Genomic DNA, 17,126 nt, shown 5'->3' on the forward strand with positions numbered 1-17,126 from the left:
CTTTCACCGCCGGAGGGTGTTGCCGCTAATGGCCCGGCGGCGGCGGCTGTTCGAGATGACGCCGAGCGACCCGGTCGCCGGTATCAAGATGTCCGCCTTCGCCCTTACCGATGACGAGACCCTGCGTCGGGTGAGGGAGGCGGTAGACGGGAAGCCGAGGCTCGATGACTTGATGCCGTTCCCGATGCGCCCGTCGTGGGGGTATGTCTTGCTGGTGAGTTGGATGTTGTCGAGGCTTTCGCGTCCTTCTTGTTTTTCGCCTTTTTGGTCTGTTGTCTTACTTCGTCGTTCTCACAGGGGATAAGAGACGTGCGAGGCTCCCCGCCGCCCGTTCCTGAGGACGCCCGGCGGCGATCCGTGAACAGGGCGCGTGCCGAGGAGGAGAAGAAGAGGAAAGATGCCCAGGAGGCGAAGCGCACGAAGAAGATCCTCGCGCGCGAAAAGCTGGACGCCCGTCGCCGGCGCCAGAGGCTCGACGGTCTCCCTTTGGAGCCGTCTCCCTCGTCGTCGGTGTCGGATTCTTTGAGCGACGGCGGTGGGCGCGAGGTGGGGACGGCCTGCCTGGAACACCTCCCCGACATCAGGGAGATGGTTCCCGGGGCGCCGGCAAGGAGCCTGACGCCCCTAGGAGAAGGAGGAGGTGTCCCGGGGCCAGTGGTGGCCCGTCCTGGTGCCGAGGCCGGCACACCCGAGGCGCGGGTGTCGGAGGAGCGTGCCGTCGGCCCGATGGGTTCGACGGTGGAGGTTGAGCGGGTGACGGTGGGGGCGACCCCATTATCTCCGCGAAGGGTCGAGGAGGTGCCGGGGTCCGACGGGGACCAGCTGGCGCTGGTGGACACCGAGGCCGCGTTGCTGCCACCACCGCCGCCGTTGCAGAGGAGGCGGACGGTGTCGAAGCGGTTGCATCCCCGTTCGCGGTAAGCGTCTTTCCTGGCGGAGTCCGCTTCTTGTTTGCCCCTTGGTTGCATGCTGACCTTGGGAGTGTCTTTTCTTGCAGCCAGACGCTTCTGGTGGGAGACCCTCCCTTGGCGCCCCGTAAGGCGCTCAAGGTGAACGTTAGCTCTTCCGCCCATCAGGCAGCGGAGGCGCAGGCAGGCGTGCGACGCGGCGCGGCGTCGGGTGAGGCCGTTTCGGAGGAGGCGGCTGCCCAGGAACAGGGGACCGAGGCGGCCGCGGAGCGAGTGGAGGAGGAGGCTGCCCAGGAACAGGGGGCCAAGGCGGCCGCGAAGGAGGCTGGGGCGTCTGCTGTTGCCGAGGCCACTGAGGGCGAGGCCGGAGCCCCCAAGACCTCCGACGTCAGGGCGGTGGACGCCAAGGCCATCAAGGTAGAGATGGCGGAGGCCAGAGCCCTCGGGTCCGTCGAGACCGAGGCGATGGAGGTGGAGACGGGGCAAATTTTGGCGCCGCCCCTGGTTCAGACAATCTCGTCTGATGATTCCTCCCAAGGGAAGGAGGCGGCGGACGTCGAGGCGGCCAGTACCGCGGAGCAACCAGTCCCAGATCTCGCCGAGGGGAGTTCGGCTCTTGTCCGGCTACGGCCCGAGCCTCGCGGGTGGAACTTCCCGCGTGTTTTCTGGCGGGACCAGGCTGATCCCGAGGGGGAGCCTGTGTTCGCCCTTGAGGACGTCGCCGAGGGGGGGCGTTGGGATACCCTCGAGGAGTATCGCCAATTGGCAGTGCGGTCGCTGCAGACAGCGATGACCATTATGGGTCAGGACTTGCCCGGTGTCACGCGGGTAAGTACTTTCCCCTCTCGTGCCGCGTTGTTTTCTCTCCGAGCCCGCTCGCAGTGTTTTGACGTGTGTTTTTTGTTTTGCCTCCTTAGGAGCTCGAGACCCGATCCCTTGGGAAATCGGTGTTCCTGCGAAATGAGAGGGATATCTGGGACCAGCTCCGGCGCCAGAAGGGCTTGCTTGCCGATGCCCAGGGACTATTGTCGGCGCGGAGTGCAGAAGTGGAGGACCTCCGCCTTCGTTGTGCCGACATTCAGGCGGAGTTGGCCATGGCTAAGGAGCAGTCCACCCCTCTGGTGGCCAAGATCAAGGAACTGGAGGAGGAGCGAGACTCCTTCAGGCTTCGGGCCCAAGAAGCGACGGCCTCTGCGAAGGCTACAGCCGGGCAGCTGGGTGCGGAGCAGAGCGAGCATCAGGCGACAAAAGTCGCCCTGGCAGAGGCTACCAAGGCGGCCGAGGCCTCTCGGGTCGAGGTCTCAGCCTGGAAGGGCAAGGCCGAGGGTAAGTTCCGCTGAACCATGTTCCTCGTTCCATTTGCTCTTTTTGTCCTGGTTCGCGCTTGACTCCTGACCCCTTGCTGCGACGTAGATCTAGAGAAAGAGGCCTCCCAGGCGGCTGAGGCCTCCGTCGCGGCGCAAGCAGCGCTGGATGTCGAGGTCCGGGAGCACGAGGCGCTGCGCAGCGCTGTCCGGTCTGCCTGCGAGGCTCTGGACGTCGAGGAGGTCCAATCAGCTAGCTCCCTTGGGAGCCGCCTCATCGCGTTGAGCGGCCACGTCCGCGAGAGACTCCGAGGGGCGTTGCATACGGGTGTCAAGCGCGCCCTGGCCGTCGTCTCCTCGCACTACGCCATCAACCTCGAGGCTGTCAGCGACGGCTACGTGTTGCCAGAAGATGACGAGGAGGCTGATGCAGAGGTCGTGAGGCTGTTGGAGGCGGCCGAGGCACCTGGCACCGCGTTGGCCAAGCTGTTCGAAGAAGAGGTGGTCCCTCCCGCGCCAGCCGCCGATCCTTGAGCTTTGACCTGGGCCAAAAGGGGCCATGTAACCGGATCGAGTTAGTTGCCGAATCGTGACGTTTTTTGTGGCCGTCGAGGCCCTTAAAGTATTTGCGTATGTGTGCTTCTTAACCGTTTTCCATTCTATTTCTAAGTTCGTGCCCTCTGTCTCGATCGTGAAGAAATCCCTCGGAACCTAAGCCGTCCTTCGGCGAAGGGTGGTGAGGGAGCTGCCGTAGCCCAGAGGCGTAGGCCGTTCTCACGACCCGGCCGGCCCTTTGGCCTCCAGACAGGCTTTTGGTCTTTGGGTTTCTTGCGAAGGTCCCGTCGGAGCGCGAGAGAGTTTGGCGTGGAAATTTTCGGAAAAACGGTTGAGAAATGGTGTCCGGGACTTAGGGGGGTTCCCCCTTTTTAGCCCCCGAGGGAGGCTCGACTTTGCAGAGGTAGAGCCGAGTCTCCCTTATTGCGTTATAGTGACGTCGAGCCCCTATCGATAGACAACCTCTCTGCAAAGAACTTCCTCGGAACCTAAGCTGTCCTTTGGGCGAAACGGTGGTGAGGGAGCTGCCGTAGCCCAGAGGCATAGGCCGTTCTCACGACTCGGCCGGCCTTTTCGCCCTTGAGACAATCTTTCGGTCCTTGGGTTCTATACAGCCGATTTGTCTATAAGGGGGTTCCTCGAAAGATTATAACAACTAAAGAACGCTTCTTTATTGTATTTCGAGAAACAATGTAAACAACGTTTGGAAATTTAAGGGTAGAAACGACGTAGCTGTTCTATGTTCCAAGCGTTGGTGAAGATTTCGCCCTTCTCGTTGGCTAACTTGTAGGTCCCGGGCTTCAGCACTTGAGCGACGATATACGGCCCTTCCTAGGGTGGGGTCAGCTTGTGGCGGCCCTTGTTGCTCTGCCTCAGTCTCAGCACTAGGTCGCCCACCTTCAGGTCCCGGCTTTGGACGCGCCGGGCTTGGTAGCGTCGTAGGGCTTGCTGATACCTGGCTGAGTGTAGTAGCGCGACGTCGCGGGCTTCCTCCAGTTGGTCGAGGGCGTCTTCGCGGGCAGTGCGGTTGCTTTGCTCGTTGTACGCCTGTAGCCTCGGGGAGCCGTATTCTAAGTCAGTGGGGAGGATGGCCTCGGCTCCATAGACCAGGAAGAACGGTGTGAATCCCGTGGCTCGGCTCGGGGTATTTCTTAGGCTCCAGATGACTGACGGGAGTTCGGCAAGCCATTTCTTGCCAAACTTCTTCAACTGGTTGAATATTCTTGGCTTAAGGCCTTGTAGGATCATGCCGTTGGCACGCTCTACTTGGCCATTCGTCCTTGGGTGCCCTACGGCTGCCCAGGCCACCCGGATGTGGTGGTCGTCGCAAAACGTTAGGAACTTGCGCCCGGTGAATTGTGTCCCATTGTCAGTGATGATGGTGTTAGGAACCCCGAACCTGTGGATGATATCTGTAAAGAACAGCACCGCTTGCTCGGATTTGATCTGAGCGATCGGACGAGCCTCGATCCATTTAGAGAATTTGTCGATAGCTACCAGCAGATGGGTATAGCCCCCGGGTGCCTTCTGCAGAGGCCCAACCATGTCCAGTCCCCACACAGCGAATGGCCATGTGATGGGGATGGTTTGGAGGGCTTGGGCCGGGAGGTGCGTCTGTCGAGCATAGTACTGGCATCCCTCGCAGGTGCGTACTAGCTTTGTGGCGTCGGCCACCGCTGTTGGCCAATAGAAACCTTGGCGGAAGGCGTTACCTACGAGCGTCCGAGGCGCCGCGTGGTGCCCGCAGACTCCCGCGTGTAAGTCCTGAAGTAAGGATTGGCCAGCCTCGGTGGTGATGCATCGTTGGAGAATACCCGATGGGCTGCGCCTATATAACTCGCCGTTGCAGAGGACGTAAGTCTTGGCGCGTCGCGCAAGCCGTCGGGCTTCGGTTCTGTCAGCAGGAAGCTCTCCTCGGACGAGGCGATCAAGGAGAGGGACTCGCCAGTCCGTTCCTTGGTCGATCTTGGGAGGCTCTTCGTCAATCGCCATCGCCTCGGGCTCGGCTGGCGGGGTCTCGGCGGCAGAGGGGGCCTCGAGCCCTGCGGTGGGCTCGGCCGATGGGTCCTCTTCCGTCGCCGAGGCGTAGTCGACGGACGGCTTGTGGAGGTCTCTGGCGAAGACGTTCGGAGGGGCCGGGGTCCGTGTCGACGCCATCTTTGCCAGTTCGTCCGTGGCCTCGTTGAACTTTCGTGCAACGTGGTTGAGTTCGAGACCGTCGAACTTGTTCTCCAGACGACGTACCATCGCGCAGTACGCCTTCATTTTGGGGTCGTGGCAGCTTGACTCTTTCATCACCTGATCGACGACGAGCTGCGAATCACCCCGTACGTCGAGACGTCGTACTCCAAGTCCGATGGCGATTTGCAGGCCGTTGACGAGGGCCTCGTATTCGGCGACATTGTTGGAGGCGGCGAAGTGAAGTCGGATCATGTAGCGCATGTGTATTCCGAGGGGCGAGACCAGGAGCAGGCCCGCGCCGGCCCCAGTCTTCATCAGAGACCCGTCGAAGTACATGGTCCAGCATTCTGATTGGATTTGAACAGGTGGCAGCTGTGTGTCGGTCCACTCGGCTACAAAGTCGGCCAGGACCTGTGATTTGATCGCTTTCCGAGGCGCGAAAGACAAGGTCTCCCCCATGAGTTCGACAGCCCACTTGGCTATCCTACCCGAGGCCTCCCGGTTTTGGATTATCTCTCCCAGAGGAAAAGACGACACCACAGTCACCGGGTGGGACTCGAAGTAGTGACGCAGCTTGCGTCGAGCCAAGACTATGGCGTAAACTAACTTCTGGATGTGCGGGTAACGTGTCTTAGTCTCGGAGAGCACTTCGCTGATGAAGTAGACAGGTCGCTGGATGGGCAGAGCGTGTCCCTTCTCCTGCCTCTCGACGACTATGGCCGCGCTGACCACTTGGGTCGTCGCGGCGATGTAGAGTAAGAGGTGTTCACCCTCGGTGGGCGGAACCAGGACGGGGGGGTTGGTGAGCAGTGCTTTGAGCTTGGCGAGGGCTTCCTCGGCCTCGGCGGTCCAAGAAAAGCGCTCGGCCTTTCTCAAAAGGCGGTACAGGGGCAGGCCTTTTTCGCCGAGGCGGGAGATGAAGCGGCTCAGGGCCGCAAGGCATCCCATGACCCTCTGCACGCCTTTGAGGTCTCAGATCGGGCCCATGTTGGTCACGGCCGAGACCTTCTCCGGGTTGGCCTCGATCCCACGTTCCGAGACTATGAATCCTAAGAGCATGCCTCGGGGGACCCCGAAGACACACTTCTCGGGGTTGAGCTTGATGTCCTTCTTTCTGAGACATGTGAAGGCAACCTCCAGGTCGCCGACGAGATCGCCGGCCTTCCTAGACTTGACTACGATGTCATCCACATAGGCCTCAACGGTTCATCCAATATGTTCGCCAAAGACTTGGATCATGCACCGTTGGTAAGTGGCCCCTACGTTTCTGAGGCCAAACGGCATGGTTACGTAGCAGTACATGCCGAATGGAGTGATGAAAGAAGTCGCGAGCTGGTCGGACTCTTTCATCTTGATTTGGTGGTAACCGGAATACGCATCAAGGAAGGAGAGGGTTTCGCATCCTGCAGTGGAGTCGACGATTTGGTCAATTCGTGGTAGTGGGAATGGGACTTTCGGGCATGCTTTATTTAGACCAGTGTAGTCCACGCACATCCTCCACTTGCCACTTTTCTTCCTGACTAGTATAGGGTTAGCCAACCACTCTGGATGGGATACTTCCTTGATGAACCCGGCTGCCACGAGCTTCTGTACTTCTTCGCCGATGGCCCTGCGCTTCTCCTCGTCAAACCGGCGCAGGCGCTGCTTTGCCGGCCTGGAGCCTGGCCGGATATCTAAGGCGTGCTCGGCGACCTCCCTTGGTATGCCTGGCATGTCTGAGGGACTCCATGCGAACATATCGACGTTCGCACGGAGAAAGTCGACGAGCACGGCCTCCTATTTGCTGTCGAGGGTGGCGCTGATCTTCAGTCCCCGACCAGTCGGGGACGGTGGGATCGACTGGGACGAACTTGACGGCCTCCGCGGGTTCGAAGGTCCCGGCGCGCCGCTTGGCGTCGGGAACCTTGCTACCAAGCTGGTCGAGATTGGTGATGAGGGTCTCGGCCTCCACGATGGCCTCGGCGTACTCGATGCACTCGACGTCGCAGTCGTATGCATGTTCGTACGTGGACTCGACGGTGATGACGCCGTTGGGGCCTGGCATCTTGAGCTTGAGGTAGGTGTAGTTGGGGATCGCCATGAACTTGGCGTAGCACGGGCGCCCCAAGATGGCGTGGTAAGCCCCCTTGAATTCAACTACCTCGAAGGTGAGGGCTTCCTTACGGTAGTTGGATGGGGTGCCAAAGCAGACGGGTAAGTCGATGCGTCCGAGGGGTCGTGTGCGCTTCCCTGGCACGACGCCGTGGAAGGGCGCGGAACCACCCCGAAGCCGTGATTGGTCGAGCTCCAGGAGCTCCAGAGTGTTGGCGTAGAGGATGTTGAGGCCGCTGCCTCCGTCCATGAGTACTTTGGTGAGCCGGGTGTTGCCGATGATCGGGTCGACGACCAGCGGGTACTGCCCGGGGTTTGGAACGTAATCAGGGTGGTCATCCCGGTCAAAGGTGATTGCTTCCCGAGACCAATCGAGGTACCGGGGGGTGGCTACCCTGACCGAGAAGACCTCCCGGCGTTCCCTCTTTCGCTGGCGCGCCGTGAGGCATGCCGAGGGTCCGCCAAAGATCATGAAAGCGTTGCGTACCTCGGGAAACCCATCATCTTTATCACCGTCCCTTTCGCCGGCGCCCCTTTTCCTGGCCTCATCGTCGTCGGGGAGCCCGAGCCTGGCGTAGTAACGCCGGAGCATGGTGCATTCCTCGAGGGCATGCTTCACCGGGCCTTGATGGTAAGGACAGGGCTTCTTTAGCATGTCGTCAAATAGCCCGGGGCCGCGGGGGCCTCGGGGATTCCTGCGATCTGTTGTGGCGACGTGAACGGCCTCGAGGACCTCCTGCTTCCCCGGGCGGCCCTTCTTCTTTCTCTTAGGGACGCGGGTGGGTGAGGCCTCGGGGGCCTCGTCCTTCTGCTTCCCCTTGGCGTCGTTGTTGGGGAAGATGGCCCCCACCGCCTCTTCGCCCGAGGCGAAGTTGGTGGCGATGTCGAGGAGCGCGGCGGCAGAGCGCGGGACGTTGTGCCCTAACTCTCGGACCAAGTCCCGACAAGTGGTGCCGGAGAGGAAAGCCTGGACGATCTCCGAGTCACCGACGCTGGGTAGCTCGGTGCACTGTTTGGAGAAGCACCGGATGAAGTCTCGGAGAGACTCGTCCAGCTTCTGGCGGCAGTTCTTGAGATCCCAGGAATTCCCAGGGCGCACGTAAGTGCCCTGGAAGTTCCCGACGAAGATCCTAACCAAGTCGCGCCAGTCGTGGATTTGCGAGGGGGGGAGATGCTCAAGCCAGGCTCGCGCCGAGTCCGTCAAGAGTAAAGGGAGATTGCGGATGATGAGCAGATCATCGTCCGCGCCACCCAGCTGACAAGCCAGGCGATAATCGGCTAGCCATAGCTCAGGGTTCGTCTCGCCGCTATACTTGGTGAGGTTGGCCAGCTGTCGGAACCGGGCGGGGAAAGGAGCAACGCGGATGGCCCTGCTGAAGACCCGAGGCCCTGGCGGCTCAGGGGAGGGGCTGCGGTCCTCACCACTGTCGTAGCGACCGCCTCGGTGCGGGTGGTAGCCTCGGGCGGCTCCGTCGTCGTGGCGCCGTCGCCTGCCAACTACCTCGTGGTCGCCTTGTACCTCGCGTTGGTGTCCAGGTCGGTCGCGCACCGAGGGGGCCCTGTTGACCGTCGGCGCGCGAGCGGGCTCGGGACGGATCGAGGCATCCTGGCCTTGGCGAGGTCGTGCCGTGGGTTGCTCCGAAGTGCCTCCGCGCCGGCGGGAGGCGGAACTTTCGGCCTGCTGCACTGCTGCGGTCTCGAGGAGGTCGCGGAGCTCTCCGCGGACCCGTCGCCCTTCGGTGGTGGAGGGCTCGGGCATCGCTCGGACCAGCATCGCAGCAGCTGCGACATTCTGGCTAGCACGGTTAAAGATTGGGGGTGGCTCTCCGCCCTCGTTGTCGTTGATGCGGTGATGAACGTCGCGGGCCCGCCCTCGGGCTCCTCCGCCCTCACCGCGCCCTCGCTGCTCCTGCTCGAGAGTGTCCCGGAGCTGTTGCAGAAGGAGTCGGTCCTGTTCGACCTTGGCCTGAAGCTCGCGGAGCTGCTCCAGGTCTGGGCGACGATGCCCCCCGTGGACGAGATTCTCGTTCCGTGCTGCCGGGGCTACGAGACGCGGAGGCGTGGCACCACCCGTCCCCGCCCGGGGCGGTGAACGAGTGCCTGTCCCCTCTTCCTCTTCGCCCACCGTTGGCATCCCGAGCCCGACGTGGAAGCACTCACGGGATGGATCGTAAGTCCCTTCGTCGTCGGAGTCGGAATAGCCGAGGCAGTAGTCGCTTGCGGCCAAGAATTGGCGTAAAGCCCCAGGGTTGTGGAGTTCGGAGAAATCCACCCCGGGCCACGCCTCGTCCTCGTCCGAGGGGTCGGAGTGGGTGCTCAGGTCGAGAGCGAAGCGCTGGCGGCGTTCCGAGGGGTGTTCGTGAGCGGCAGCGTAAGCGTAGGCGTAGGAGGTGGCAGCATTTCTCAACCCAAAGGGGTATGGGAACGGGGCCGTCTCCAGATTCTGCCCCGCCGGGGTCGGTTCTTCAGGGAGTGGCGGAGCGGGGTTAGATGACTGGGCATCGTCGTAAGCCCCCGGCGATTTTCCTTTGTCCAGGCTCAGGTCAGACAGGTCCCCAGTCAGGGACCCCGTACCAACAGCTGGTCGTAGGATATCGGCGGGGAGTGTCGTGCTGCCCCGGGTTCGCGTAGCGTCGGGGTGGCCTTGCTCGCGCCGTGCCCGGCGAGCGTGGCGAGAGCGGCCGCCCGGACGCCGCCTACGCCTGGGCTGCCGGGGCGCGACTTCATCGTCGGACGGTGGGGTTCGAGGAGTGAGGAGCACCATGTCGTACTCATGCCCTAGAGACATGAACTCTAGGCTCCCGAACCAAACTATGGTGCCGAGGCGCAATGGTCGTATGTGGTCTGCCATCCGGAACTTGCTAGGATGACGAAGCTGACACGCAGAGTCCCCTACCTGGCGCGCCAACTGTCGGTGTTTTGGAACCGGGGGTCCCTCAACCAACGAGTGAATTTGTACTGCGTGTCCCTAATCCCGGATGGTGATGCAAAGAGACACAAGGTTTATACTGGTTCGGGCAGTCGAGGCCCTACGTCCAGTCTGAGAGATTGATCTTGTATTCCTTGCACCGGAGTGCTCGTGGTAGGGGGTTACAAGCTGAGTGAGAGAGGGAGCTAGCCCCAGGTCTCAGCGAGGGTGGTGCGAACTGCTTGGGACGTTGCTCCCAAGCAGCGTGGAAGTGCGTGATTCTATCGGTGTGTTTTTCCTCCTGCTCCCCCTAGAAATGGCCCTGGCTACCTCCTTTTATAGTTACAAGGAGGAAGCGAGAGGTACATGAGAAGGCTACTATTTGCTGACGTATTCCGCTCCCTGAAGCAGTATGGCGTCGTGGGAGTTCCAGTCGATGTCTAGTCGGTATGGTCTTCAAGGCTGACGACATGCTGCGCTCTTGTACTTTTGTTGACTTGGTGAAATGCCGAGGCCTGGTGGCTGCTGTAGTAGGCTGTGTCGAGACCTATCGCGCTGAGGCCGAGTCCCACTGTGCTGAGGCCTGCTGTGCCGAGGCCTTTAGCGGGTGGCAATGTGAGGTCTGGGCGGCCATCGTCGATAGTTGATTTGGGCGGAACAGTGCCGAACATGCGTCTACAGGATACGGTGCCCTGTATCGTCAGTAAGGGATGGTAAAAAGGCGATTTGACCGTTGTCCTGTCGCGGCATACTGCCGATCGTGGCTTTCGTAGTGAGGGCGGCTGGGTGCATTAATTGGATGCGATAGCCTGCCAGAGTGACTTTTGAGGTGGAGGTGACGAGATTGCGGGACGAGCCCAGCCTCGGGCGAGGCGGAGCATGGCCAGTTCGCCCGAGGCCCTACCGGGAGTCTCGGGCGAGGCGGAATCCGAGGCTCATCGGGGGTCTCGAGCGGGGCGGAGCGGTCGGTTCGCTGGCCCCGAGGTCACAGGAACCCGGTTCTGACTCCCCACGTCGTGTCCGTCCTTGGTGCAGGAGTTTAGGCAGCACAGTAGCCGGTAACCCTCGCACAGTCCCGTCGTGGATGGCAGGGTGCTGACGTGACGGACGTCTGGTCTGCCACGTCGCTGCACTGCGCCGTCGTGTGATTTGTCGGAGTGGTTGAGCGCCTCGATGGGACGTGCGGAAGTGATATGCTGGTCGTACTCGGTCTTGTGCGTCGTGGGGCTTCAGTATGGCTTGATGCAGGACATGGCGGGCGACGTGCGGGTTGCCGTGTAATGACGTCGTAGGGGGCAGCGGCTATGCCGAGGCCGAGCCATCGCGGGGGGCTCGGTGGTCATGGACCCTCAGGCTGCCGAGCCCGTGAAGCAAACTGTCGAGGTCCTTGGGGGGAGTTATTGGCCTTGGGTACTGATTCCGAGGCTATAGTAGCCCAGATGTGGCTCCCCACGCTGCATTGTCCTCGGTGCAGGAGTTGGCAGCATAGTGAGGCATGGGCGTCACGGTGGTTAGTACAGTGGCGGGTAACCCCTGCCCAGTCCTGCCTCCTGTCCCATCGGCCATTCTGCTGTACTGTGCCGGGCGTGCGGCTGTTTGTCAGGGGCAGCAGTTGGCTGAGTTGTCGTGACACGACGTTTTGCCAGAGGGACGGGAGAAGGAAGAGGTGGCGGAGTGCTGCCGAGCCCGCCTTGCGCGAGATAGAGGGTCGGTGGCCCGGCCGAGGCCTTTGACGGGGAATCGGCCGAGGCCCGTGGTGAGGGGCCTCGGGCGAAGCGGAGGGTCGGCCGAGGCTCGCGGCGATGGGGCCTCGGGCGAGTCGGACAATCGGCCGAGGCCAGCAGCGTTTAGCTGGTTTCGATCTTTACGAAGTCTAAGCAGTCGTTTTTTGGATCTTGCTTAGGGTACCCCTTCTCACGGTATCCGACACAATGCCTTCCATGGGAGGGAACAGAGGTTGGTGGGGATCAGCTAGGAGCAAAGCACGGTGGCGAGGAAGACATGTGGGTGGGTGTAGGGGCGTAAGGAGCAAGCATGGAAAGGAGGATATGCAAACGTCTGATGAGCAGGGAGTGGGGATTTTTTTTATTAACTCGGGAGGGGGAGTTAGCGGTGGATGAGGCATCCGATGGAAAGATAACCGTCCGGACGCCCTAATGCTAGCGTTTTCGATCAAGAATTGCATGCACAATCTGATTTCACGGTACTTCCTCGCTTCTGAGGAATGAAACAATCTCAAAATTATAATATTTCATATGCATCTAGGCATCCACAGTGTTGTGGGCGCCGACATTTACCATACCTGGTTCAACACAGTAAAACCTCCCACATGTGTCTAACATCAACAGTATTGTGGGCGGCTACAATCATCTTGTACACAACGACGTGGACAATAAGACTTAGTAGCATACGTACACACTCTCTCTCTCTCTTATAAGGCCGTCCCCTTCATCTATAAAAGGGGATGCGCTCTCTCCAAAAGGAGAGGGATCAACTCCAACTCTCTTTGTTAGCTTTAGACACTCTGAAGTTACACAGAGCTCACATTCGAACACTCAGCGCATGTAGGAGCTCCTGTCACTCTCGGCCCTTTAGACCAGAGTCCGACCGGACCTCTTGCACCCCCATCTTACTCCATCTCGTTTGTAACCCCACAGCAAACTTTGAGCACCTAGGCTCAGGAATAAAGTCACCGACCTACTCAAACTAGACATAGAGCATATTGCCTGAACCAGTATAAATCATGTGTCATTGAGTGCTAGGCCACATTCGATCACAACGTACGATAAAACTATAAATATTCACTTGGTCACTTTTCGCACCGACAATTACTAAATGTGCGTCCTTATATTCAATTTTATTAGCAATCATCATTAGTTCATTAACTAACCATTCTATGTAAGCACCAATGCTACTTTCAAGCAGGTGGTAAGTAATCAGAACTATTTTATCACCTTTCAAGTTCTAGTTCTTACTACGTGCTTGACTATAGCCAAGTTGGTACCGTCTCACAGAAATGGTGATTCATGAATCAATGTATCCTAGCTGGGTACCCCAAAACACACGCCCCATTTATACCCAGGCACAAATAAGACCAACCCATTCCACTCCTGTCATAGGGTTCAGGTCCCCGTCCAAACTTGGACTCCAAGCCCCCACACTTGAGACCTAGTCTCAGTATGGTGCTTAGATCTCCACCTTTCCCGCCTCCAATCAGTCGGTTCGAAAAGAGCTAGAACCCACAACAAGAGTGTAACGAGCCTTCCTGCTCCCATAAGCAAGTATGTGCTCAGGATAATAAGTTTGTGACCTGACTACCATCCACAGCAACGGATAGTCCTCAATCGACACAGGCAGAACAAATGCAATTTGAGTCTCGCTCGAATGCCTACCAAGTCCAGATCCAAAGTACCTTTCCGCCTGATCTCCAATTATCATCCATATATATTCCATGTCATAGTAATATAGCAACAACAATAATATATTTTCTATCTCTTGTGAGTGACAGGTAATCACTCAACTTCTATCGAATCCTATAGCATAGCAATCTACACGATCCTAACATACTAGTAGGACTCATAGGATCAAGATATATATATATATATATATGCAAGTGGTTTCATTCAACTCCTTAAAACTTAATGAACAAGCATAAAATAAAATACAGAATAATAGGGGTTATACACCGGGAATTGCTTGGGCAAGATATAGCCAAAGATTAGCATTCCATTGGTGACACAATCATTAAGGCACCATCTTTTCCGCTACTCTGATCATCTCCATGATCCATCATTGTTCCTATTATGATATACGTGGATACAACGCAGAGATGTAAATAATCAACGGTAGCTGAAACTCTTAGAAATACGATTACGCCTTGCAAGCTAACGAGATAGCTCTAATAACTAACGTTCTAGGCTACATGATGAGGATATGACACCCATGCATATGACCATGTTTGGCATATGGTATGGAGGGATAGGAGGCTAGCAAGGGTGTCTAAGTCAAGAAGGAGGTCCAAGGCTAATTCGGTTCGAGTCCATGAGGTGGTGGCCCAAAGCAACTCAAGTTTGAGTTTGCCTCGGCCTCTAGGACCAGTCTGCCTTAAACTGGTCACCCAGGATGCATCCGGACTCTGTTTCGATAATCCACATATGGTTGGAAAGCTAATTTGATAAGAAAGCCAATCCAAGTGGTTTCACATCAAAAGACATTCAGAATCAATAGGAATCATCAAAACAATTCATCATCCAAAATCTATCAGGGTGCTGCGACACCGTCTTTTGGTTCGTTGAACTGTGTATCATGTTTGGGCCCATTAGGGGGCGCGTCTAGGGGGGTGAAGCCCAAGACTCTATAAATAGTAGCTGTCGCTCTCCTTAGGGTTTGGGTTTTGTTTAGTTCTTGATTTTCTCGTGAAACAGACGTCGTTTTGCTGTAACTGTCGCCGCCAAGGCCGCTTGCTGTGAACTAGGGCCCCAGTTCTTGATCTTGTTCGCCTGTGGCGATTAGTCCTTTTGAATAAAGACTTAAACTCTTTCTCATTATCATAAGCCTCATATTTATTTGTAATTTCATATTGCGTTTATCTCATTCTTACTTGTGTTCTTAATTTGCTTACAGGAAAGCCTTCTCGACGAGGTCAATCGCGTTCACGTGGTTGATAACCATTGGAGGAGTGGTGTAACGATTATGGGGGTTCGAATCAGTCTTGGTTCGAAGCCTAGATCATGAACATCGAGTCTCCACCAATTGACGCTATCATATCTTTCAGAAGATCGGGCCTAGTCTACATCAAGTGGTATCAGAGACATTGTTGCCCGTTAGGTATAACTTTGTTTTCCCCTTTAGATTGTTACTGTTTTTGCATTACCTATAGTCCACAAAAACCAAAAAAAATATACACCGCCATATATTTCCTATCATATAGCCTCATTGTGCCGTGTAAATTCGTCTCTGTTTCACGTTGTTGAGTTTGTACCCTAGGTCAAGTTCTGGTTGCTGGTTTTAGATCGTTTTTAGTCCAATTTATATTTTTCCCTTTGTTTTTCATCATAATACGTGAACACCTTCAAGTCTTGCTGTGAATCCTTTGTATTCATCAAACCCTAGTCCACGCCATCTTAATTGTTATACTTGTCTTCACTGTTTCCATCAAATCCTTGTTGCCGTGACTAATTTTGCGCGCATTGTTCCCATTTTGTTCTCTAATTCGGAGTACTTTCGTAAAACTGGTCTAGTTTTCGCATACGAACTCGGATTTTGATGTTCCATATATCAAAATTGATCATAAAAAATTTCGGATCCATCTATCCCTAGCTATGCTGGGGTCAGAGATTTTTATTTTGATTAAAAAGTGGTCACAAGATTCTCTTTTTGTGGTCATAAGGTCTTTGTCGATTTCGAGCACGTCTTCTAAAAATTCCACAGGCCATGTCTTTCACTTGTTTAAGCTCATATGTTCTGTGGTTACTTATTTTGTGCTCCTAAGTGAAGAAAAAATATCAAAAAAATAAAAAGAAAAAGTCAAAATTTCTCAAAAAAACAACGATAGTCCAAAAAAATAGAAAAAAGAGAGGGGCAAAAGAGGAACAATATCTAGAGGAGCACATAGAGAGCGTCATTTGAGCTGTGTTTGCGTGTGCTGATTTTTACTTTATTCCTAATCATATTCTTACTGTTCACATCACTTGATACATCTGGTACTTAGAACGTGAGTAGGCCAGCAACTAAGATAAGTACTTGGGATACTTATTCAGCTTTGCTATTCAGTTATGAATTTTGCTATTCCTTGCTACTATATTATGCCTGTTCAAGCTCTACTTTCTTCTAACCAAGTACAGGTTCGCCTTGCAAATGTTATACTCAAGCTACAACGGTATCACAGTCACCGACTGATTGCACCGCCTATTGCTTTGGTAAGAACACTTGTAAGACCGTGGTAAGACGCTTGAGAGTTAGTGCCTTGATTTTTCCTTATCCACAACCTAAGTAGATGATAGGGATAATACTTTTGTGTTATCTTTTACTGTCTTCTAACAATGACAGGTTGTTCGTATCCACCGACTTATAATGGTATAGGTGCTGATGAGTATATGGAGTGAGAAATTGCCATAGATAACATATTTGCTACTCGCTTTATGTGTCCAAGAAGGAAGGTAACAAATGCAGCTAGTGTTTTATGATATTCTACTTTATTTTGGTGGGAGTCTTTAGATCCTTCTGATAAACCTCAAACTTGGAATGATATGAAACTTCTTATGTGAGAAATCTTTGTTAATCCATCTCCTATTTTGACTTCATATGTTGAGGTGCACCATTTAGAGGATGAGTCTGTTGTTATTCCTCTTGCTATGACTAACCTTCTGTAGGATAATGTACATAAGCGAGAGGATGACAAGGAAGAAAATGACAAACTCACAACCTCATATGCAAATTCAGAACCATCACTTCACAATACACCTATTACTCCTACTGAGAACATAGGTAATGCCCATGGTGCTACACTCATGGAAGGTGAGAATAGTTTTAATATACTAAATTCTTCCATAAACCATGCTATCATAGAGCAATTGTTAGTGGAACCCTCTTTTGATTTATCTCCGTTCCATGATAATTTGCTTGAAGTTCCTTATGAGAAAGATGAATTGGTTGATGATGCCTCAGTTTTACATATTTTGGAACCAGTCACTTGTGCTAAAAATAAACATGTTATTCATATTGCTACTAAAACTGATGAGTTCAAACTATTGTCTTCTTTACATACTTTGGGTTACATTGAATTTAATGTTTTGTGTAACCTACATTGTTTGGAGAAGAGCCTATTTAAATATGTTGATTTGCCTTGATTTTCTAAATATACATATCATGTTATTGGCAAATATAACAACAAGGGACAATATATGACACATCGAGTATATATTCGTAGTAATATGAATTCTCCTTTTGTTGTATAAGATTATGATCGTTTAGAGGGCAGCCTGTAACACCTTGGTGTTAAGCATGCATTAACATTTTGCAAATCATGAGCATAATCATTATTATGCATTCATAAGCATGACATGAAATATAGAATTTAAATATATGAAATATGCTCGTGAAACATGTATGTTGCATTACTGTTTAAATGAACCTGGGTCGTGTTTGTGCTTGTAATGATGTTTAACATGATTGTTTGGG

Source organism: Miscanthus floridulus, chromosome 12, assembly GCF_019320115.1.
Source record: "Miscanthus floridulus cultivar M001 chromosome 12, ASM1932011v1, whole genome shotgun sequence".
NCBI classification, from domain to species: domain Eukaryota; kingdom Viridiplantae; phylum Streptophyta; class Magnoliopsida; order Poales; family Poaceae; genus Miscanthus; species Miscanthus floridulus.